Below are 26456 nucleotides of genomic sequence, written 5' to 3'. Positions count from 1 at the left end.
GCATGTCAGGATGTGGCTGAGGTGGAAGTGGGGTCTAAAAAAGGACAAGTGTTAATTTTTCAACTCCGGTCGGCAAACTGCCTCCCGTTTTTTGAGAAAACATTTACTGATGACCTAGCCGGGGTACATTATGTGAGTTTAGCGGCCCTAAGGCGCAAACAGATTGAGCCGGGGCTCAAAAAGTGCACGGAGGCAACCGGCCAATGCGTCTGATCTCGTCGGGGGCCTGCCAGTAAAAGAGAGCCATCCACACGCCTCGTTCGCACAGCTCGGCGCGGTGGACGCTCACATGTGATATCCTGGACCTTTCTGATTGGCTGCTGTAGGAGCACTGGCTAGGCAAGCGACGCTTCCCTAAGCGTCACCCCGTCAGCAGAAAGGTTGTTTGTTCGTCGAGCACGTGAACAAGCGGTGGGATAGCGGCACATACTGGAAAAATCTGACGTGGCGCCAACCCAGGGCCCGTGCATGGCTTTGTGAAGATCCATTCCCATCCATAGCTCACACATTTAAAAAAAAAATTCCCCTTTCTTTTATTCAAAATAAGGGACTCCCATACTCAATCTGTCAGCACCTATACATCTCCTTCCCCTTCCGCGGTAGTGGCGTTTTATGGTGAAAATTAGTTGTTGCTCGTTCATAAAAGAAAAAAATTTGCTCCCTTGGTCGGGTGTGTTAATATTTGCAAAAATGAGGGTGGGGTGAATCTAAGTTTTACAAAAACTTCTATGTATACTGGAGTGGTTTTACAACAACATAAAAACAAAGTCCCTTTAAAAAAAACGATATTATACAGAAAGATTGTTGATCAAAATCATAAAACATTTACAGACATTGCTCTTATCACACATAATTCAATACGATAATTTCCCATCATCATTACTGTATCAGAATGCAAATCTTAGCACAAAAAGTTAAAAGTATGTCAAAAGTTTCACAACATTGGAATGAAGTATTACAGATTCTGTTACTCGTATATACTTGCGACGCTAAACTCGGTGTAGCAGAAGTGTAGATGCTGGCCGAACTGAATCAGCGCTGATCTTTTGAAGGTTACAGGCGCCTCTAGAAATGTGTAATTGTTTTTATGTTTGGCAAACGTTAAACTCGTTGCTACATAGTGGAATCAGTTTCAGAATATAAACTAAAATACGAAGGTAGTAATTGTAACAAATTAGTTAATTCTACAAAATAAAAGTATTCAATTGACAAGCATAGTTAACATAAACAGAATATGAAGATAGTAAATAATTAGATAAAACATTGAAATTCTCAAACTGAGAGGTAGTTTCTATGGTTAATAGTTTCAAAATAGTAATTAAAGACTTATTGAAACACTAACAACCTAAAAAATTGCTTCATTTACAGATAATAGAAAGTTGAAACATGTTCATAATGTAACATAAAAGGCATTTTCTTCTGTGTAGGGACACTGATTGCAGTTGGTTAAACACAAAGTTCTAACTGTTGATGGTATATCTTCCACATGTAATATAGACAATCATTGAAAAATAAACAGAGTGAGAATCTTTGGGTCAGATGCGGCGCTGTGATGGGGTGGCCCATGTACCACTGACGGAGAGTGGGGCAGCAGCGGGCGCCGCGCAGCGTTGGATACTCTGTGGTTCCTTCAGGTGCGGACGGCGGGAAGGAGGGGCATGGTGGCAGCTGCTTATTGTGTAGGCAGGTACTGAAAAGTTTGCAGGGGTGGGCTTCAGTAGCAAATAAACTAAGGTTTCCTACATTCAGTGGTCATCTCTAGTATCTTTACCCAATAGTTTACATGATTAGATACATTGATACATGATAACAATAATAGTAAATGAACATTAGACAATACAAACTTTATTTCAGTTGAAGAGTGTATTTCACTATGGTAGACCATGCCTGACATTACTCTTGTCGAAATTTACCCTCGGGCTGTGCCTCGGGGACAGTTGGTTGTGTTGACTTAATGTGTGTACAATATCCTTTCTTATACAGGCACCAGAGAACGGCTCCTGCGACAATCAGGGTTGGAACAGTCGGGGCACTAGGCAGAGTAACCGTATACAATTGTTTCTGTGTCCGCCAGGTAGCTATGTGAGCAACAGCTCGGTCCATGGCGATTTGGCCCTTTTCCTGATCTAGTAATTCGTCAATTGACTGAAGTAATCGAGCATCGGACTCGTTGGGTAGCCTGGGTACACTATCGGGTGATGGTAGTACCACGGGTACCTCAGGTAAATAAAGTAAAAGGGGTCCGAGGCTCAAATTTTTCACTTGTGTTAGGTGTGCTGACAGTTTGACAGTAGGTGTTATTAAATCGCAGGTGGACGTGTTGAACAGTAATCCACTGTTTTCCAGTGCGAAACGACACGTCCGAGACACGAAAACATGATCGTAGCATATTAAAGCAATTGTAGATGTTTGAGGTACAAAATATAATAAACTATCCCCTACTGGTTTAAACCAAGGCTCACGCAAGTTCGATAACATACGAGGATTGGGTTTTTTTGTTTCCTCTAAAAACAAGGCCACCTCACAGTCCTTAGTTCCAGTATGAATGGATAAGTTTGAACACATAGAGTAATTAGTGTGAAGGCACTGATGGAGGTCAGTCAGCTGCATGACAGAATGTCTTTGGCGATCTTTGCTAATAGCTAAGATATCAATTGTTTGCCAAGTCACTTGCTTTCGTAGGGCAACCCAAGTAACCGGAAAGGTGTGTAATCGGTAGCATTCAAACTCGCAGTTGTCGCATGTGATGGGTAGAGAAATCTGTGCGCACAGTCCTTGAGAAGTTCGCACAAGATGTACGATTGCTGCCGTATAATAATGGGGCAGCGAAGATTCCCGTACAGGGTAAAGCATTTGCATTGGCGATGCCAGATGAAACGAACATGCAGCTGATAAACTGTCTTCAATATGGGGGAGGCGTAATTGCTCGTGGACCAGTACGTCCCGATTTTGGTTAGTAGTAAAAGTTAGTTGGCGAAGGGTTTGGTCCCAGCGGTTAGCGTCAGCATGGTCGGGGGTACCAAAGATAGTTTTGAGTATCGCACCTCCGGCATTGAACCAGGCTCTCTTAACCCGAGTTAGGAGCACAGTGTCGAAGATGCTTTGTAGTTGTTCTTGAGTGTTTAGCAGTGCTTGTTTTAAATCCCACTGAGTGCGTAAGGTGGAAGTCTGCCCTGATTGTTCAAGTAAAGGTTCACAGGCCAATAAGCGATTGATAAGTTGTTGTAAAGCTAGCTCTTCTTCCTTAATGGAGCTTAGTTGTATTTCGGCACGTATTACCGCTTGATGGGGGGTATATAGCAAGTTGTTCAAACGTTCAAACATGATGCCTGACGATGAGGGATGATTACTAAAGGGTGGGAGACTGACAGTTCCAGTAAAAAGAATCAATAAAGCGCAGCATCTCATGGTGTAATGTCTGGTCGATATTCTCCTGGTAGGTATTCAACAACTCCAATAGATTATGAGAGACACCGCCGAAGTGGCCGATGAAAGGACAGAGTGTAGTAGTGTCCTGCATTCAGAAGAGAGAGAAGGCGTGAGAATATCTCTATGCGACTGTATGTAGTAATGACGACAAAATATATCACAGCAGTGCGTAATAGTGTTTGGTTAATATTTACCGTGTAACGGAGTCGGAGAGTAGTACGTTCCGATGGGGCGGATGCAGCTTCACTGTTAATACTGAACTGGCCAGTAAGTGAGCGGTCACGGGTGTTTATACAATAGCAAGTAGCCAAAAGAGGGTTGTCAGCATTGCTGACAAGTACCTATAGTCAGCGATCACGTATAGAAGACTGACACGGCAATTTCACAATGTGACGGTGAATTAGCGGAATAAGCCCGCGGCTATGTAAGAAGTGTGACTGAAAGGGGATCAGCAGCGCCTACGTGTTATTTGTGTGTGTTTTTGTTTTATATGTAGATATTTGTGGGTCTTCACCCAGAATATTGGTGCGATATCGATGAGAGTCAATCTGTTGAGGTGGAAGCTTTCTTAGCCGCTAGATGCAGATAAACAGTTAAGCGTGTTGATGGAAGCACTTAACCATGCGATAAAGTACATGACTGCTTGTATCCTTTACAGAGAAAGTTACACACAGGTAGAGAATGGCGGTAATTACATTTTGTAAGTGACAACAATTTTCAGAAAATTCCGTAGGCCCTTTATCTACGTAGTTTTTATTTCCGGGGTGACTGTTCAGATCGCTGCAGCTACCCTAGACAACACATTGCGCACTATGTTCAAAAGCGTTTTCTGCGCGAACTGTAACAGATTTTCCCGGTGAGAAGTATTTAACGAATAATTATCTCCAAATAAAGTGAGTAGATGCAAAAGCGATAACCAGATAGAGGGTTTAACCGCCATAAATGAAAACAAAACAAGTGCAGCTGAACCCTTTTAATACATCTCCTGTAGTAGAGTTTATACTCTCCCTTTCAGGGTGGGGTGAGTATGACTGTGTATACGTATCATGTGGATGAGGTGTCTGTGAATGTGTAAGGAACGTTGTGCGGGTGTTCATGAAGCGATAACATTTAGTTCATACACTATGTCTGACAATATGTGGCTATTCTTCGCTATGGGTTGCCAAAGCGAGATGGGACTTCATCATCATAGAAGCACCAGAGGTAATGAGAGGAAAAACCGATAATAGCGGCCGTGAAAGAGATTCTGGTGTACAAGGTTGCGACTGCCAGATGGGCTGAGTAGTAACTAACTTGAAGAAGGACTTGCTACTGCTGTCATTGAGTGGTCGAGATTCGTGGATTAAGCAAACCAGTGCATATTTACGAGGATAACAAAATGTTTCCCGGCATCAGGTAAAAGTAAGGCAGAGCATGGCAGAAAAGAATGAAATAACGAGCATTTGCGGAGATATGGTTACGTGAGAAGCATTGGCAACAACCAAGGACCACACTCGTTATGATATCGAGGCATTAAGCAATTTACAGCATGACAAGTGGTTACTACACCCCTATTGCTTCAGGCAAATTGGGAACAGCAACTTAACAAGACAGATACTTCGGCTCTTTACTTCTACGAAAACTCGAGATTCGCTGACGTGACTGTTGGAGAAGAAATGTGCCAACACCTAGCATAATACTCGGGTTCTAAGAAGGCAGCGAAATAACGCAGTATGTAATGACTGTAATACAAGAAAAGGCGGATCAACATTGTAATAATGTATAGCATTTTAAAGCTCAGAGTGACTTACTGCCCATTATGTGGATAAAGATTCTGAGAGGTGAAGCGTGGCTGCAACTCTGATCAGGCAGCGCACACGTGTGTTGCGGGCTGCACTGCGTCACAGTAGTACGCGCGGGGAATAAAACTGAGAGATAGTTTATGTTGGCACTAAGAACTGTGTGGTGGCTCTTCCAAGTACGTATCGTCTCGTTGCTACGACGCAAATTACGCGTCGCACTTGTGTTTAGTGTCACGAAAAGTCACGAGCAGCAAGGAAAAGTGAAAATGCGAACACGATGATTATATTTATGTACTTCAAGGGAAGGACAAATTTCTCCTTAGGAACAACCAAGTAATGCCCACGGTTACGTCTTAAAAAATTTCCAACGCAGGTTTTCGCCTGCTGTTGAAGGACACTAATTCTTCGCCTGGCTAGATTGCAGAGACACGATTCTCACTTCACAATAGATCGTCGGAGAATAGCTTAAACATGGACACTGCAACAAGGGAGGAGCGATACCTCTATGAGAAAAACGGCTGGTAAGACGGATAGGACCGGTATTGGAGTGATTTACAGTACCACTGCATACTCATTAACAAAAGTAGAAAGATAGGATAGATCCGAGGGCTCGGCAGTAGAGTAAGTAATAAAAGGGAAGGGCTTCAAAAATTAACTGCAATCACTGGTGACTGCAGGTATCCACCGATTCGGCAGCACGGATACCAGCATGTCGTGCGTTGTCAGTAGCGTGAAAAAACCGAGCCAACGAAATAGTCGTCCCTATTGCTCGTTGTCCACTGTGGGTGCGACTCTGTCTCTCGCTGAACTAGCCAGTTGTGATTCAGGCCAACTCAGCAGGCGTTCCTTTACCCTTGGTCAATTACTACGTAGCGCTTGGGCCCATTCCTGAGTAGTTCCCATACTTTACTGAGTCCAACCTATCAATCTGACACGTCAGTGACTGTGTCAGATAGTCTTCCATCGCTGCGGTGGCAGCGAAACATTCGCACAGACAAACAGGTGTATTAGTCTTTATCGCGGAGCCGCTCCTTGTTATGCAAGGTATCAGAATGACCGGCATGGCTTAGGTGCTATTTGATTCATAAAGGAAAGATAATAGTAAGTAACTATCCCTTAACACAGTGAGGGGAGGGTTGAGACGTGGCCCCGTGTTCCCTGCGTATACAAACTGAAGGTATACAACATAAAATGCCAAAAAATGCACACATACAACATAATAAACTGACATGAGGCATAATGCAATTGGCAGCACAATAAAATAATACAAAACAATAAAATGAAACGCACAGCATAAATTAGCTTATGACTTAGATCAGTGAGCAAGCATTGCAAAGCGACTGGAAGGCAGTATAGTCGTCTCAGGACTAATAGATGTGCAATCCGTTTAATTCCGGACGAATTACGTCACTTGAAAGGAGACTGTCATGGTCCATGGCTATGAATACTAAGGACATCCATTACTGGGTGTGTGAAAACATTACTTGTAATACAAGGTGGTGTGATCGGCACAAAGTGCGTAAATGACGGTAATAGCAAATAGGAGCGAGTGGGACTGTGGTGTAATTCATTGGGGTGTTAAATTGTAATAAAATCGTGGCAATGAAATGATGAGATTCTCTCACTTGTTTTGTACCACCTATAACCCCTGCCACGCACTCTAATAAATGGTTCTTTCTTTAAATCCACTTACTCTGTTACGGTAAAGTATGCATATTTTATCTATAGTTATGCTATTCCATGCTGAATATCGACGGCTGTGAGGATACGTGAGGGTCTCGTCTTTTAATTAGTAACGCGCATGAATGGGTTGACGAGATCCTCGCTTCCTATCCACTATCTAGCGGGACCACTGCCAAAGGAGCAGACTGGAAAACGTTAGTGAAGAAAGAATACCCTATTGAGCTTGACTCGAAGTATAGGCTTGCATGAGTAATTATGCAGACCAGCTGTCATTAACTCTGCCTCTATCTTGTCAGTAGGTGTGTGTTATGCCCTATCCTCTTTCTATCATGTATCTCCCTAATCCTGGAGGCGCGTAATGGGGCCCCTTAGGGATATGGCAGCAAGGGAGGGGAAGAAAACCAAAGTGCACTCCGTGTGCATACCGGGGGGAGTCATTCCAGATGTGGAAAGGGTCCTTCCGGATGCCATGAAGGGTACAGGGTGCACCCATCTGCACGTGGTCGCTCATGTCGGCACCAATGATGTGTGTCGCTATGGATCGGAGGAAATCCTCTCTGGCTTCCGGCGGCTATCTGATTTGGTGAAGACTGCCAGTCTCGCTAGCGGGATGAAAGCAGAGCTCACCATCTGCAGCATCGTCGACAGGACTGACTGCGGACCTTTGGTACAGAGCCGAGTGGAGGGTCTGAATCAGAGGCTGAGACGGTTCTGCGACCGTGTGGGCTGCAGATTCCTCGACTTGCGCCATAGGGTGGTGGGGTTTCGGGTTCCGCTGGATAGGTCAGGAGTCCACTACACGCAGCAAGCGGCTACACGGGTAGCAGGGGTTGTGTGGCGTGGGCTGGGCGGTTTTTTAGGTTAGATGGCCTCGGGCAAGTACAGAAAGGGCAACAGCCTCAACGGGTGCGGGGCAAAGTCAGGACATGCGGGGACCAAGCAGCAATCGGTATTGTAGTTGTAAACTGTCGAAGCTGCGTTGGTAAAGTACCGGAACTTCAAGCGCTGATAGAAAGCACCGAGGCTGAAATCGTTATAGGTACAGAAAGCTGGCTGAAGCCAGAGATAAATTCTGACGAAATTTTTACAAAGGCACAGACGGTGTTTAGAAAGGATAGATTGCATGCAACCGGTGGTGGAGTGTTCGTCGCTGTTAGTAGTAGTTTATCCTGTAGTGAAGTAGAAGTGGATAGTTCCTGTGAATTATTATGGGTGGAGGTTACACTCAACAACCGAGCTAGGTTAATAATTGGCTCCTTTTACCGACCCCCCGACTCAGCAGCATTAGTGGCAGAACAACTGAGAGAAAATTTGGAATACATTTCACATAAATTTTCTCAGCATGTTATGGTCTTAGGTGGAGATTTCAATTTACCAGATATAGACTGGGACACTCAGATGTTTAGGACGGGTGGTAGGGACAGAGCATCGAGTGACATTATACTGAGTGCACTATCCGAAAATTACCTCGAGCAATTAAACAGAGAACCGACTCGTGGAAATAACATTTTGGACCTACTGATAACAAACAGACCCGAACTTTTCGACTCTGTAAGCGCAGAACAGGGAATCAGTGATCATAAGGCCGTTGCAGCATCCCTGAATATGGAAGTTAATAGGAATATAAAAAAAGGGAGGAAGGTTTATCTGTTTAGCAAGAGTAATAGAAGGCAGATTTCAGACTACCTAACAGATCAAAACGAAAATTTCTGTTCCGACACTGACAATGTTGAGTGTTTATGGAAAAAGTTCAAGGCAATCGTAAAATGCGTTTTAGACAGGTACGTGCCGAGTAAAACTGTGAGGGACGGGAAAAACCCACCGTGGTACAACAACAAAGTTAGGAAACTACTGCGAAAGCAAAGAGAGCTTCACTGGAAGTTTAAACGCAGCCAAAACCTCTCAGACAAACAGAAGCTAAACGATGTCAAAGTTAGCGTAAGGAGGGCTATGCGTGAAGCGTTCAGTGAATTCGAAAGTAAAATACTAAGTACCGACTTGACAGAAAATCCTAGGAAGTTCTGGTCTTATGTTGAATCAGTAAGTGGCTCGAAACATCATGTCCAGACACTCCGGGATGAAGATGGCATTGAAACAGAGGATGACACGCGTAAAGCTGAAATACTAAACAACTTTTTCCAAAGCTGTTTCACAGAGGAAGACTGCACTGCAGTTCCTTCTCTAAATCCTCGCACAAACGAAAAAATGGCTGACATCGAAATAAGTGTACAAGGAATAGAAAAGCAACTGGAATCACTCAACAGAGGAAAGTCCACTGGACCTGACGGGATACCAATTCGATTCTACACAGAGTACGCGAAAGAACTTGCCCCCCTTCTAACAGCCGTGTACCGCAAGTCTCTAGAGGAACAGAAGGTTCCAAATGATTGGAAAAGAGCACAGGTAGTCCCAGTCTTCAAGAAGGGTCGTCGAGCAGATGCGCAAAACTATAGACCTATATCTCTGACGTCGATCTGTTGTAGAATTTTAGAACATGTGTTTTGCTCGAGTATCATGTCGTTTTTGGAAACTCAGAATCTACTATGTAGGAATCAACATGGATTCCGGAAACAGCGATCGTGTGAGACCCAACTCGCTTTATTTGTTCATGAGACCCAGAAAATATTAGATACAGGCTCCCAGGTAGATGCTATTTTTCTTGACTTCCGGAAGGCGTTCGATACAGTTCCGCACTGTCGCCTGATAAAGTAAGAGCCTACGGAATATCAGACCAGCTGTGTGGCTGGATTGAAGAGTTTTTAGCAAACAGAACACAGCATGTTGTTATCAACGGAGAGACGTCTACAGATATTAAAGTAACGTCTGGCGTGCCACAGGCGAGTGTTATGGGACCATTGCTTTACACAATATATATAAATGACCTAGTAGATAGTGTCGGAAGCTCCTTGCGGCTTTTCGCGGATGATGCTGTAGTATACAGAGAAGTTGCAGCATTAGAAAATTGTAGCGAAATGCAGGAAGATCTGCAGCGGATAGGCACTTGGTGCAGGGAGTGGCAACTGACCCTTAACATAGACAAATGTAATGTATTGCGAATACATAGAAAGAAGGATCCTTTATTGTATGATTATATGATAGCGGAACAAACACTGGTAGCAGTTACTTCTGTAAAATATCTGGGAGTATGCGTGCGGAACGATTTGAAGTGGAATGATCATATAAAATTAATTGTTGGTAAGGCGGGTACCAGGTTGAGATTCATTGGGAGAGTCCTTAGAAAATGTAGTCCATCAACAAAGGAGGTGGCTTACAAAACACTCGTTCGACCTATACTTGAGTATTGCTCATCAGTGTGGGATCCGTACCAGATCGGGTTGACGGAGGAGATAGAGAAGATCCAAAGAAGAGCGGCGCGTTTCGTCACAGGGTTATTTGGTAACCGTGATAGCGTTACGGAGATGTTTAACAAACTCAAGTGGCAGACTCTGCAAGAGAGGCGCTCTGCATCGCGGTGTAGCTTGCTCGCCAGGTTTCGAGAGCGTGCGTTTCTGGATGAGGTATCGAATATATTGCTTCCCCCTACTTATACCTCCCGAGGAGATCACGAATGTAAAATTAGAGAGATTAGAGCGCGCACAGAGGCTTTCAGACAGTCGTTCTTCCCGCGAACCATACGCGACTGGAACAGGAAAGGGAGGTAATGACAGTGGCACGTAAAGTGCCCTCCGCCACACACCGTTGGGTGGCTTGCGGAGTATAAATGTAGAATGTAGATGTAGACTTACCCGAGCACGTACTGTCGCACCACGGCGACATCTCGACGATCCGTGACTTACCTGTGGTGTCTTCTCGGTGAGCCGCTGTTGCGATCAGTAAGACAATTTTATAGGTGTGTCGTATGTAAACAGTGAATAATTCTCTGAGTTAGCCTTCTATAATGATCACTTGTATGAAAGCTAATAGTGTTCTATTCTTGATTAGCTAAGGAAAATGATTATCTGCGTTGTAGAAGACAGCAAATGTGTATCTGTGAGGCGTATTTACACTAGTTGTGCAGAACCCGTTTCATGGCGTATCACGGCATTGTGTATCCCGTAATTCTCATACGTGCTTCTTGAACGCCATAGGTTGCATTTAAGACAGCGTAAGAGTGTGAATTAGTTGCAAGGCTGTAGTTAAGGTAGCAATAATTTCGTTTACTAGTGTGTTTTATGTAATTTGCGTTTGGTTAGGTATAAGATACTTCGTACAGTAGTGTAATTCATCAACTACGACGTGTGTGGTTCATTAGATGACGTAACAAATGACAAAATGTGGCGCAGTGATTCATAAATACTTCAAGTATAGTTCCCATGACCAGGTACCATAACACAGATCACTTCTCTTCACAGAACACTTACCTTTCAACATTGTTTGTCATACTCTCCAGCATTTCAGGGTAGGCATATGACGCGCTAAAACTTCGGTGCAGCTACCAGCTCTCTTTCATTACACTAGTAGTTGTATTTTGTTACTGATAGTCATACGTACTTTGCATAGGTGTAGATGGACAGTGTAACGTGTGAAAAGAAATATCATTAAAATTGATGTGTCCTTCCAGGCTGAATGTTAGGTTTGTATGTACTGTGTAATTATTTATTTCGATAATAAATGATTCCAAAACCTCACTATTCTCGTCCTGTTACCTTATTAATACATAGATTAAACTCTGGGGTAAACTCCATAGTTCAAGCATGGATTTGTACTCTCAGGGTGGGAAACAGAGAGAGAGATGTGGTGTGATATTTACAACGAGGCAGATAAAGCTAGTATGAGAATGACCCAGCGATTATAAGCATTGGGTCTGATATCCTCTAGTGAGATACACAGGAACTGCAGAAAATGTGGACAGCTGTAATCGTTCCGTTATCTTAAGCTCTGGAGAATTTAATTACATGGAAGATACAAACAGTGCCTATAACTGATCTAATATCACAGGTTTGAGTTTTAAACTGGTGTTAGTGCAGGATCATGATAGTCTCGCATTATTTGTCAATTACTTTTCCCATTCAGGAAGTGGTTAGGAGCCCTTGCGACAACTTATCGTACTATTTGAGCAGATATCTCCTCATCGAATATAATTATACTGCCGTTCTAACCCATACTTCCAGCACTTTGATTGCTCGCTACTTACTCTACACTTTGCACTTACATATTAGTAAGCTACACTTAAGGCTGCAGCAGCGCATGCAACTGAACAAGTATTACATGAAACTTCAAATGAATATGAGTTAACAGCTACGCTTGATACAGTACAAAACAAAATACAAACTTAGTCTCTTGACCTCAATGCATAAGTATGCTTGTTCCTTAAGGAATATCTAGGTCTGACAAGTAAAGGTTTTACCTTCTTCTTCTTTACTTTAGACACTGTAGATCCTGGCATAGTTGATACACTACTAGGCGATGGATCAGGCAAAACTGTCGGAATGAAAGGTGCTTTACCATAGAAGGGTTTCAGACGATCAAAATGTACTATCACTAACCGATCTGGCAACTGGATTTCAGTATTTACTGGAGAGGTTAACCGAATGATAGGATACGGTCCCTCATATTGAGGTGAAAACTTCTTTGTTGTTCCTCGTCTTACTGTTGGGTTATGCAACAAGATTAAATCCCCAGGCTTGTAAATGGGCATTAGCGCATTCTTATTACTCCGCTTAAATTGTTTTTTGGTGGCTTTGGAATTATTGGTTTGAACGTGTGTCCAAATTGACTTGAAACGGCGAGCTAACCTCTTGACTTCAGTTATGTCCACACCTGGGGGCAATTTGTCCAATTCAAAAGGTGAGTTCATAGGTTTGCCAAAAACTATCTTATAAGGACTATAGCCTGTTGACTCATGGACACGGCTATTATAGGCTGAAGCGACTATATTGATATAACGGTCCCAATCTGAATGCGTTCTGTTTACATAGTAACTTAACATTTTCTTAATTGTCCTGTGGACACGTTCCAGGCGGTCATTTGCCTTTGGATAAAAGGGGGTGGTTCTCCACTTTTTGATTCCTAGAAGCTTGCACACTTGAACGAATAAAGCCGACATAAAGCTCGTCCCTTGGTCTGTTAGATCAGCGTCAGGGCTGCCGAAATGCAAAACTAAGTGATTGACAAATTCTCTAGCAACTGTCTCTGCTGTCATATCAGCGAGAGGTACCAAAACAAGGTATCGAGAAAAGTGGTCCATAATGGACCGGATATATTTATTGTTTTGATTGCTTTGTGGAAAGGGACCGACGATATCCAGAGCAGTATTCTGAAATGTTCTCGTCGCCTCTGGAAGGCTTTGTAAAGGTATTTTGGTCCTATTAGGGGTTGCTCTTTGAGCGCAAGGTAAACAATTTTGAATATACTTTTGAAAATCTTTCTTTCTGTTTTTCCACCAATACCGTGCAGCTATTCTTGCATTTGTTGCTCTTCGCCCATTATGGCATGCTTGCAAATTATCATGGCATTGAGCTATTATTCTGGACTGCAATTCGTTAGGAATTACAACTCTATTACCACCTGGAGTCTTTCGGTATAAAATACCATCTTCAGTAATGAAATCTACACTGGTAAGATACCTATGACATTCGGTTCTAGGCGCTCAGTCCGGAACCGCGCGACTGCTACGGTCGCAGGTTCGAATCCTGCCTCGGGCATGGATGTTTGTGATGTCCTTAGGTTAGTTAGGTTTCAGTAGTTCTAAGTTCTAGGGGACTGATGACCACAGATGTTAAGTCCTATAGTGCTCAGAGCCATTTGAACCATTTGAACCTATGACATTCAACATCTCGGCTCTGCGCCTCTTTCAGTTCCTCAATCAAAACATCATTTGTTTGAACTATCCTTACTTTACGACTCAGGGAGTCAGCATTAGAATGCAGTCTACCAGGTTTATGCTTAATATCGTAGTCATATTCGCAAGTTTTAAAGCCCATCTAGTTAAGTGACTGCTAGGATCTTTCAGATTCAACATCCAAGTTAATGCCGCGAGATCTGTTATTAAGGTGAACTTTCTACCACACAAATAACATTTAAAATGGTTTACCCCAAACATAAGTGCAAGCAATTCCTTTTCAGTAGTACTATAATTTATTTCAGCCTGATTCATCTGGCGGGAGGCATACCCAACAGGTCTTTCCTCTCCGTTATATTCTTGGCTAAGGACTGCACCCAGAGCAAAATCTGAGGCATCGGTTGCAAGAATAAAAGGTTTTTCAAAATCTAGATAGACTAACAGAGGTGAGCTTGTTAGTACTTCTTTAATCTTCTTTACAGCTACTTCACATTCTTCTGACCACTAGAAAACTGCACATTTTTTCAACAACTTTGTTAATGGCTTAGCTATGCTGGCATAATCTTTCACAAACCGACGATAGTAATTATATAGGCCAAGCAGTGACTGTAGCTCTTTTACATTGGTTGGGGTGGGAAAATCTCTCACAACCTCAGTCAACCGAGGATCTGGTTTGACACCTTCAGCACTAATGACATGTCCCAAGTACTGGACTTGTGACTGGCAAATGAACATTTTTCTATCTTCAGGCTTAAATGGGCACTCCGCAAACGTGACAAATCACACCTCAACCTTTCTGCATGTTCTTCAATAGTTCTAGAAAATACAATAGTATCGTCTAAATAAACTAGCCGGCCAGCGTGGCCACGCGGTTAAAGGCGCTTCAGTCTGGAACCGCGCGACCGCTACGGTCGCAGGTTCGAATCCTGCCTCGGGCATGGATGTGTGTGATGTCCTTAGGTTAGTTAGGTTTAAGTAGTTCTAAGTTCTAGGGGACTGCTGACCTCAGATGTTAAGTCCCATAGTGCTCAGAGCCATTTGAACCAGCCAAATAAACTAAACATGTGGTGGGCTTTAAACCACATAACAATAAATCAGCAAATCTTTGAAAGGTTGCAGGAGCATTTCTGAGACCAAATGGCATGCGTAAAAACTCATACAAACCCGAAGGCACAATAAAGGCGATTTTAGGTCTGTCCTTGGGCGCTATAGTAATCTGATGATACCCTGATCGCATATCTAAAGTCGTGAAATACTTGCAGTGTCCTAATTGATCTAGGGTTTCGTTAACACGAGGCAAAGAATAAGTATCAGGTGTTGTTACTTTATTCACCGCTCTCATATCAACACAGAGCCTATAACTCTTCTCGCCATTGATTGATTTCTTACGAACCAGAACGACTGGGGACGACCAGGGGCTGGCAGAGGGTTGAATAATCCCTGCTGCTAGCTGCTGTTGAACTGTGTCTTTTACTATTGGTTGTCAATGATAAGGGATCCTATATGCCTTTTGAGATATAGGTCTAGCATCCCCGGCGGGAATCTCGTGCAGTATGAGGTCTGTAGCAGGCAAATATTGCCGTTCTTCAAACAACCACGCAGATTCTTGCAATACGGGCCATATTAGCCTCTGCTCTGCTTTACTCAAATGCTCTAACTTTTCATTAAATTGCTTTTGCAAAGAGCGTATCAGGGTACGCACACTTCTAATAGGGAACTGCTTCCTATTTTTACTCTTACCTTCATTTATCACTGAAAAATCATCATCTCCTATTTCCTGACCACTTGCTAAAACTGTTCCACGTGGAATCTCTATCTTTCTCAAACCAAAATTATCGACACATACAGGTACATAAAACGTTTTCCCTTTTCTCTCCACAGCACATAAACCTCCCTTCACACGAACCTGTAACCTGTCCAACACATCGTTTTGACGGAGCGGATCCACAAAAACGATTGAACTAGTAGGCAATGGAGATTTGATATCAGTCCATAGAACCTTGCCTGTCCCACTCTCAATGGTAACTGGGCGTAACGATTTAATGGGACATGTACGCGGTTCTGTCGGATCCTGTGAGACAGGCCGTCCCTCACAGTTTCCTCGTGCGCTCTCGGTCCGAACGCCACCGAAAAAGCGAGTTTCCTCACCAAATCGGACGGTGTGCGTCCTATAATCGATTACCCCTAGGACCTCATTGAGGAAATCATTGCCTAGAATGATACCAAAGTCCCTCCTACGTTTCCGTACAACCTCCATATTAAAACCATATGTTTTTTTTGCTTAACTGAATACTAACGAAAGATGACCCGGCAGGAATGATCAGTCCCTCACCCAATCCAGCAATGTGATAGTGGGGCGGCTTCAACCTCCGCTTATCGTGATAGGGGACAAACAGCACGCTAATTTGTGCTCCCGTATCTACTAGCACTCTAATTATTCTACCCCTGAGTTTACCCTCTAGAAAAACATTTGCCACCTCATCTTTCCGCTGTTTTTTATATACTGGTTTCATTACTTTTGTCGGGGGCGAGGGTTGGTGGCTAGGCCTGCCCCCCCCCCCCCCCCCCTCCCCCCCCCCCCCGACCATTTCCCTGTTGGTAACTACGCCGTTGCCTGTGGAACATTTTGCTGCCTTTGTCTGGTTACATTGTTTTGGAGGCATGTGGCATTAGGATGCCCGATCTTGTGGCATCTGCCACAACACGGTGCGCGGCAGCGCGCGGGAGTATGATTAAACTTCCCGCAGCGCTGACATTTTGCATCATTAAGAAACACGCGTCGCGACTCGTTAGTTTGAGATGGGTTAGTAACGAATCTCCCTGCTTCCTCACGTAGCAGTGCAATTCGCACATCTTCGTGCAATGTAACAGGGGAAGCCTTTTTCACTTCTGTGCCGGTTTGCGGGTTAATCAAATGGTTCAAATGGTTCTGAGCACTATGCGACTTAACTGCTGAGGTCATCAGTCGCCTAGAACTTAGAACTAATTAAACCTAACTAACCTAAGGACATCACACACATCCATGCCCGAGGCAGGATTTGAACGTGCGACCGTAGCGGTCACGCGATTCCAGACTCAAGCGCCTTTAACCCCACGGCCACACCGGCCGGCGCGGGTTAATCCCTCGACTGAACACATCTATAGCCCTTGCTTCTGCTTCCTCTATTAAAACTTCATTACGGGCCTGGCAGTTGCTAAGCACATAAGTGCGACACGATACCGTGCGGATTCGATCAGCAAATACTTCTAAATCTTCATTGGTTTTCTGTCGTAAGGTAGACAGCAAATCCCGATAATAGGTGACACCTCGCTTATCGGAATAGCGCTCTGCTTACCCTTTAGCCAAGGCTTCAAAAGTGATAGCATCTCGCAGAGCGTCGACTGACTCGACATATGTTCGAGTGTCTCCTGCTAGTTTCAGCTTCAGCACACTCAAAAGGAAACTATCAGGCCACCCACAAGTCCTACCTACATCTTTGCCACACTGCAAAAATGTCGTTACATTTTCGTTAGTTTTACTCGCAAAAGTCGGGATGAAATTTACGACAGGGAAACTGCTAACAAGAGTGGATATAGGCGGAACTGTGCTAACTGCAGAGGCGTGACAAGCGCTTGCAGCTGCTCGTTCAATTGTAACTTTTTTGTTGCTTTCCGCCGCAAGCGCATTGCACCGCTCTTGCAATTCCATCTTTTGCACAGTTAACTGTCGTACCTGTTCTTCTAACATAGTGACAGGGTCTGCGCTAGGAATTCCGGCAGCAGCTCCTGCTCGCTTATTTGAACGGGTGTCAGGCGTGTTTACAAAATGACTTCACAAACAACTCGAGGAATTGCTACAATGATAGCGAGGCCAGGCTACTGCAATTGCTCGCGACTCACACTACTTCATTATGCCGGAGGCGGCGACGTTGGCGGCGGCGGCGAAGGCGGCGTAGGCAGACGAAGCGGCAGCCGGGCGTCGACTGCAGGCTGCGCAGCGACGCTGCAGCGGCGGTGAGAAGTGCAGCTGAGACAGGGGCAGCCGGCCGACTGCGGCTCGGCTGGCGGCGTGATGGGCAACGCGCGGCGATGTCGCTGTATCGCGCGGCCACGTCTCAGTATCGCGTGCGTTAATGCTGAAATAAAACGGGCCACGAGGGCCGACACGACGGCAACAGGGATAGCTGCATGTAATAATACAGTGTCGTATCGGTGCTTCCAGCACCACAAGAAGTTAATTTACTGCATGGCCCCCAGGTCAAAGAAAATGTCCCGACATCTAGCCGTAATTTCAATACTTGGTAGACCGCATGGTGGGTCACATCCCACGTCACTGACACCAGTTGTGCATGTCAGGATGTGGCTGAGGTAGAAGTGGGGTCTAAAAAAGAACAAGTGTTAATTTTTCAACTCCGGTTGGCAAACTGCCTCCCGTTTTTTGAGAAAACATTTACTGATGACCGAGCCGGGGTACATTATGTGAGTTTAGCGGCCCTAAGGCGCAAACAGATTGAGCCGGGGCTCAAAAAGTGCACGGAGGCAATCGGCCAATGCGTCTGATCTCGTCGGGGGCCTGCCAGTAAAAGAGAGCGATCCACACGCCTCGTTCGCACAGCTCGGCGCGGTGGACGCTCACATGTGATCTCCTGGACCTTTCTGATTGGCTGCTGTAGGAGCTCTGGCTAGGCAAGTGACGCTTCCCTAAGCGTCACCCCGTCAGCAGAAAGGTTGTTTGTTCGTCGAGCACGTGAACAAGCGGTGGGATAGCGGCACATACTGGAAAAATCTGACGTGGCGCCAACCCAGGGCCCGTGCATGGCTTTGTGAAGATCGATTGCCATCTATAGCTCACACATTTTTTAAAAAAATTCCCTTTTCTTTTATTGAAAATAAGGGACTCCCGTACTCAATCTGTCAGCACCTGTAGAGCAATTTCAGACTGAAGTGGTTGAATATTTTCATCTTGCCTTAGGGCAATGCGGTTCCAAAAAGTGTACTGAGAAGTTAACTGATGTAGTTATGATTAATGTTGGTGCTACTAAGAAAATTACTGAGAGAATAAGATCTTGTGATGTATGTCAGAGGGCAAAAGTAACAAATAGAGTAAATCAAGGTTTTATACAGAATACAGTACCAGAGGACACATTAGAATCATTGGATTTGTATGGTCCTTTACCTAAAACCTCAGGGAATTGGTCTTACACTGTTGTAGTGTTGTAAGTGTTCTCCAAATTTATTAAATTACATCCAATCAGGAAAGCCACTGCTAAAACAATCTTTAGCAAGATGAATCAGTATTTTAACACCATCAGTAAACCTAAAGCAGTTTTGTCTGGCAATGGACCACAGTTTATCCCAAAAATCTGGAAGGAAGGTATGAAGCAACATGATGTTTAAGTTAAGTATATTTCAGCTTACCACCTGGCCAGTAACCCTGTCGCAAGATATATGCGTGAGTTAGGAAGGTTAGGTAGAACCTACTGTCACCATAACCATAAGGCCTGGGGCAGATTTGTAAGTCACTTTGAAAAGAACATGAACACCTTCTACCATGAAACCATCGGTTTTACCCCTGAAGAAATTCTGTTGGACGATAAAAGTAAAAGTATTATTGAAGAGATCTTACAATTCCCACCTATTGTAGGAATTAACCTGAATGAGAAAAAAGAGTTAGTTAAGAAGAGAATGAAAGAGAAAGCGGCCGCTAGATCTAAAAGGCATGATAATAACGAGCACCAGGGACCCGAGTCGTTGCCAGCACTGCTTCTGTCTCTTTCTGTGTTGTCAACCTTCCTCTTCATCATTCAGAACTTTTACTATCTTCTTTCCTTCTTCTCTATCTAGTAAACTAAAAAGTGTGGAAATAATGTAAGATACTGTGTATTGTGTGTTGATAAGTAAATGAATAATTAAATTGGGTACACTAGAAAATGACCAAGAATATTGTAAGTATAGTGGATATTATAAAGAGAGAATGCAACAGAAAAGTAATTTGAAAAAAATGTGGATGAGAAAACGTAAGAATACTGAAAACAAGGGAATGTTTAAAGTGAATAATCTAATATGATTAATGTCTAAGCATGGTTATATAGAAATGGGTAAGAACAGTGATGAAAAATGTTCTGTGTCAAAATTGAGGAGATAAACCTGAATAATGTCTGTAAAGTAGATGTGAGATGTACGTGTCTAGTGCCACAAAGGGTTGGCAGAAAGCACTCGCAATAGGATTTAAAGTTATTATTCTGATCTTGACATATTTGATAACCTAAATGTGTAATTAAATTGAATATTGGCTATAAAGGAAATATTACCGAGTAAGAAAGTGGGGAGAAAAACCACAATTCTGGGACTCTCAAATAACTCCTGAACATTGTCATTATAACAAAAATGTCATTTAAATTTTTCTTGATTAATGATGTGTATATTACCTGATTTTGTCATGGCCTAAAGAAAGATTTAATATTACCAGTGTCTAATTGCTGTTTCAACGTTGCAGGTTTTATGTTTTATACCGTTAATGCAATTTGTACCAAAGATGTGACATAATGATGAAAAAACTTAAAGATGATGACGACAATAAACTGCTAAAAATATGTTGTTGGGCAGCAAAACAAGACAAAAGAATAAAAATGCTGTGGTCCTGAAGCTGAGGACTACCTAAAATGATATGTGAGCAATAATCAAAGCCTCGACAATGTGGGGCAAAGAGTTTATAGGTGATCATAAACTGCCAAACCAATAATAGGCAGAATGTGTAACATGGACTGTTAGTGCTGAGGCAAGCAGTGGAGTAAGATAGGTATTTTGACCAATGTGTTGTGGACTGACTATTCTAATTGAAGTTAGCGAACGGTTATTATCAAATATCCATGGAATGTTGTTCAAATAGTTGTAGATGTTTTGAGATTAGGTTTTCTGGTGTAACTTAAAAATTGGACTATCTTGCTTCAAAACACAAAAATGATGATTAAAGATAGGTTCTGAATATTTTAATGTGTTTATGTGCAACAAAAATTTTGGACTGCTAATAATGAAGAGGAGCTTTAAAGTTAATAAATTTGGAAAAAAACCTTGAAAAGCTACTTTTGTATTTAAAGAACCAGTTGGAAAAGGTTCTCATAGCTGTTTTGTGTAAATATTTGTAAATATGTGGATGCAAATTGTATCATACAACATTTTAGTAATTGCTGAACCTTGTAAACTTGTACTACGATCATTAATATGTTTGTGTGCCTGTGAATATTTACATTCTTTAAAAATATTGAAAGACAAATTTCTGTTTTGCTGAGTTAAAATGTTCTGTGCTGTTGTATATGTGTATTATGTTTTTATTTACTTTTTGTTTGTTTGAAGGTCATACCTATTCTACTAATATGCAGATTATTTTGTATACTGTTTATTTATTATTTGCTGTACGTGTATGAAATCAACATGTTTAATGTATCTGCTGTCTAATGATGAAAACTACTTTCCTTAATCCAGTGTCTGGATGAAAGTTACTGTTAATGTGTTATTTTGAAAATGTTTTGGAAGACATGTATGGAAATTCTTAGTGTATATACTGTATTTCTGTAATATGTATATACACTCCTGGAAATGGAAAAAAGAACACATTGACACCGGTGTGTCAGACCCACCATACTTGCTCCGGACACTGCGAGAGGGCTGTACAAGCAATGATCACATGCACGGCACAGCGGACACACCAGGAACCGCGGTGTTGGCCGTCGAATGGCGCTAGCTGCGCAGCATTTGTGCACCGCCGCCGTCAGTGTCAGCCAGTTTGCCGTGGCAAACGGAGCTCCATCGCAGTCTTTAACACTGGTAGCATGCCGCGACAGCGTGGACGTGAACCGTATGTGCCGTTGACGGACTTTGAGCGAGGGCATATAGTGGGCATGCGGGAGGCCGGGTGGACGTACCGCCGAATTGCTCAACACGTGGGGCGTGAGGTCTCCACAGTACATCGATGTTGTCGCCAGTGGTCGGCGGAAGGTGCACGTGCCCGTCGACCTGGGACCGGACCGCGGCGACGCACGGATGCACGCCAAGACCGTAGGATCCTACGCAGTGCCGTAGGGGACCGCACCGCCACTTCCCAGCAAATTAGGGACACTGTTGCTCCTGGGGTATCGGCGAGGACCATTCGCAACCGTCTCCATGAAGCTGGGCTACGGTCCCGCACACCGTTAGGCCGTCTTCCGCTCACGCCCCAACATCGTGCAGCCCGCCTCCAGTGGTGTCGCGACAGGCGTGAATGGAGGGACAAATGGAGACGTGTCATCTTCAGCGATGAGAGTCGCTTCTGCCTTGGTGCCAGTGATGGTCGTATGCGTGTTTGGCGCCGTGCAGGTGAGCGCCACAATCAGGACTGCATACGACCGAGGCACACAGGGCCAACACCCGGCATCATGGTGTGGGGAGCGATCTCCTACACTGGCCGTACACCACTGGTGATCGTCGAGGGGACACTGAATAGTGCACGGTACATCCAAACCGTCATCGAACCCATCGTTCTACCATTCCTAGACCGGCAAGGGAACTTGCTGTTCCAACAGGACAATGCACGTCCGCATGTATCCCGTGCCACCCAACGTGCTCTAGAAGGTGTAAGTCAACTACCCTGGCCAGCAAGATCTCCGGATCTGTCCCCCATTGAGCATGTTTGGGACTGGATGAAGCGTCGTCTCACGCGGTCTGCACGTCCAGCACGAACGCTGGTCCAACTGAGGCGCCAGGTGGAAATGGCATGGCAAACCGTTCCACAGGACTACATCCAGCATCTCTACGATCGTCTCCATGGGAGAATAGCAGCCTGCATTGCTGCGAAAGGTGGATATACACTGTACTAGTGCCGACATTGTGCATGCTCTGTTGCCTGTGTCTATGTGCCTGTGGTTCTGTCAGTGTGAGCATGTGATGTATCTGACCCCAGGAATGTGTCAATAAAGTTTCCTCTTCCTGGGACAATGAATTCACGGTGTTCTTATTTCAATTTCCAGGAGTGTATTTTTTCTCCCAACTGAAGTTGGATGATTTTTTTTTTTTTTTTTTTTTTTTTTTTGCGGCAATCACCACTTAGGTATTGTAGATGTTTCCTTGAAGTATTCCTTATGGGAAACCTCAACGAAACATGGAGAATGTGTAACACCATAGCTCTTTTATTTAATGTTACATCGTTGAGCTTCTATATATGTGTTTGATTGAATAGATACCATGAGAGTGTTTATTCTTTTCTCTGTTATAAACTTGATGTCTTTTAGAATGTGGGAAGTTTGACTTATTTAATATGTACTATATGAGCAAATGATATGTTTATCTTTCTCACTTAATGTCTTTGGTTATCTTTGAGATTGAATAATTTCGTTTAAATAATTTTTTATGAAATGTTAATGTGTGCAAAGGTTCTGTTTTATTTAAAATGTTTGTTTGTTGTTATGTAAGCTGCTGACTTTCACTTAGGGTTCTTAGTTATGTTATATGTAAAAGGTGTTGTGGTTCCCCTAGGGAACGGAACTGAGTAGCGCGCGCAAATTGTGGTTGGTCTAGGTAGAAAAGGTGGAACAAACAGTCAGTCGGGGACGAGATACCAAACTGTGAACTGGCATGTTAATGTTGTATATTGTGCTGGTTCCGAGAGAAGCTTTTCCTGACGCTTTCCAATGCCTCGGATGGATGGATGAAGAGCTGGAAATATTCTGGAATTACCATCGCCACCAACAAGTGACAAGAGTCCAGCAATAATCCCTGCTAATCCACCTACTAACATGAAACCGCCACCACATTGCGCAATCACTGTAACGGAACACTATAATAATGTACAGTGAAAGATCAGCTTATTGGATGTGTTAGTGTACTCAAATACAAGGTAATTTATAACTGAATTTATGTACCTATCTTGATTTTTTTCCTTATCATAACACCTCTCAGGTTCCTCTCCGTTTGAACTAAAGTGATTACCGAGTGTCCTTCCTGAAAGAACATTAAAGCCCAGTGTTTTGCTAATTAATGCCTCTTGAACATAACAAAAAGAAAGTTACAGTTAATGTGGCAAGAGAGTGAGTTAAAGCAAATGATGCTTGCTGAACATAATTTTCCTATTAAAACTGCTTATTAATATGTTGTTGCCAACTTCAAAATTAAAAGTTCTTAAGACTGAGGCTTATAAAGTTTTGCTTAGTAAATGATCACATTGCTGCCTGTTATAAACCGCAGAAGGTGAGTCAGTACGTTAAAAATATGTTAATTTTGTGTCTCACTGTAGTAAAAGTGGAAAACTGCAGTTGTGGAAAGTTATATACTCATGCTTGGTAAGCACTGGTTTCTTTTGTGTATCGAAAGTGCGTATTAATGTTGGAACAGGATCAAAAATGGTTCAAATGGCTCTGAGCACAATGCGACTTAACTTGTGAGGTCATCAGTCGCCTAGAACATAGAACTAATTAAACCTAACTAACCTAAGGACATCACACACACCCATGCCCGAGGCAGGATTCGAACCTGCGACCGTAGCGGTCGGTCGGTTCCAGACTCTAGCGCCTAGAACCGCATGTGTAACAGGATCTATAGTTTGTCTATTGTGCTCATGCTACATGACAATTAATAGAACGACCACTATCTGTGAAAACAGTAACTTCTTTTATTCAAAATTCAGTGGGAAACTTTTTGTTAGTGAAATTCACTTAACTTTCACTGAAAATAGAAAAGTATTTAGCTGAGAGAGAGACTTAACATATGAGCAGTTCATACTTTTGCAGTGAACTACATTTACATTTTTTTTATAAGATAGGAAAATGTTTGAAAAGTAATATTGAACCTATGCCTATTTTATGATTCTACAGTCAATATTGACAGTAATATTATTGAGACAATTCAGTTTGAACAAGCCTTGAAAGCAAAAGTATACGTCGTTTTCTGTTGCCAATAGCCATATTATCTTATAACTGTTAGCATCATTTTTTTAACGTGAACATATGCAGGTGCCAGAGTTCATTGCACTCACGTGTTGCAAAATATAGGTTGTGTTTGTCCGTTAACGTTACTCATACTTATTTTATTAAACAAGAATGTCAATAATGCTCTTGCCTAATTAGGCTGGCGACCGTTTTCCTTACTCTTTGAGCAGTGTAGATAGGTAAAATATTGTTTGTTACTGTTTAAATATTTACGTAATTCTGACTTTCACTTCCGATAAGCCACCCCCGTTAGGTACAACACGGTCAACATAACAAAATTCCTCTCAGAGAGTAACACTGCTCTGTTGCTTTATACCATAATTACTTTAACAAGATAGTTTTTATTTCAAAACCTGCCTCCAACTTTAAGGTTATGGTATAGCAGTAGCAGACAGGAGTGTTATACGTCGCATTTCCGTGACAGGACTAGTTCTTCTGTTGGGACATAGTACGTAATAGACCAAATTTGGTATTTGATTACATAAGCTACGTAAACGCTGTTGCAGTATTATAACCTGTCACCACTAATGGACGTTCAATTGCGATATGGCCATGAAAATTTCAGCCTTCATCGCTGATGAACAGCAGTCAGAATGGGTGCATGAGCCAAGCGCCTGCTGATGCACAGCAACGTTCGCTAAACGGTCGTTGGGGAAACGATGTAGGTAGCCCCTTGGTTCGTCTAGGCGGTCAGTTCCTTAACAGTTGCACTTCTATTCTCCCGTACTCATCAGCACACCCGTTGCGCACCCCTGTCACCTGTGACCCACGGTCCGCCAGAGATTCCTCGGTGCCGGATTTGGATGGTGCTATTTTGCCATTCACATTATTGTACTTTAACCACGCAGTATGTGAACAGTTTAGAAACTTAAATCATTTCCGCAACGCTTCCACCGTTGGCTCGAAAGCTAATGACCGCGCCCCTTGGACGTCAGATAAATCGCTCCGTTACCGCGTTACGATAATGAGTGTTTCCTACTTTCCACCCGACATGCTTTGTATACCCTCGACTGCTAGTGTTGCCGCGTGCCGTCACTGAGCGATTATTGCACGTTGTCGTCGAACATAGGCGGTGGTCGTATTAACGTGACTGGGCCGTGTACAAATATAATAAAGAAAAAGAACTGTCCAGAAGAATATCGCACTTTTCTGGCAACCACGTGAAAGTGGCATGTTTTGTTGGCGTCAGCACCTGCGGAGTGTTCACAAGATCGCAGCGTCCAACGCAAGTAGACGCACCCGGCAGAAGAGACGGTAAGTCAGTGTGAATCGATCGGTAGTAGTGCATGAAAAACGACAGACGACGTGAAAGTGTATACAAATTGGAATCTATTTTGTAATCACTGAAATAACATCACATAACTTATCAACCCACGAAGTTTCATTTCGTTTCGTGCTCCCCTTCAGGATACTTCACTTTTTTGCCAGGCAGTGTATTATCAGCTCGGATCCTGCTATCTTGTTGCCCGCGAGTTGGAAAATTCTACAGTTACATCTACAAGTCTTAAGCCGCCTTACGTTGTGTGGTGGAGAGTACTTTGTGTACCACTGTTACTTCCTCCCTTCCCCGTTGCAGACGCTAATGGTGCCCGTGAAGAAAATTTGTTGGTAAGCGTTTCCACGAGACAGAATCTGTCTAATCTTACCTTCATCGTCTTTTAGCGATAGATACGTAGGATGAAGCAATACATTAGTTGATTGCACTAGAAGGTGACCGGCGGCGAACGTGGGGCGGCCGGTGGGCGGCGACTGCGGCAGGGAAGCCGCGCCGACGGTGAATAGCGCGCCCGTGCGCTTTGTGTTGCTACGGGAGCGCCAGGGACGCCTCGTGCGTTTTCTTCGTGTCGC

At 43.4% G+C, this 26456-nt stretch overlaps 1 long non-coding RNA gene across 1 annotated transcript; it reads right to left on the bottom strand.

Annotated features, from left to right (window-relative positions):
• Positions 1-800: 800 nt before the first annotated feature.
• Positions 801-26456, bottom strand: LOC126183788 (uncharacterized). The gene is made up of 3 exons (XR_007536813.1): positions 26255-26456; positions 17554-17789; positions 801-1690 (listed from the first exon to the last, which is right to left on the bottom strand). It is a non-coding gene; the product is annotated as an uncharacterized LOC126183788 (long non-coding RNA).

Source organism: Schistocerca cancellata, chromosome 4 (genome assembly GCF_023864275.1).
Source record: "Schistocerca cancellata isolate TAMUIC-IGC-003103 chromosome 4, iqSchCanc2.1, whole genome shotgun sequence".
Lineage (NCBI taxonomy): Eukaryota > Metazoa > Arthropoda > Insecta > Orthoptera > Acrididae > Schistocerca > Schistocerca cancellata.
This window is presented reverse-complemented; position numbering and strand designations above follow the sequence as displayed.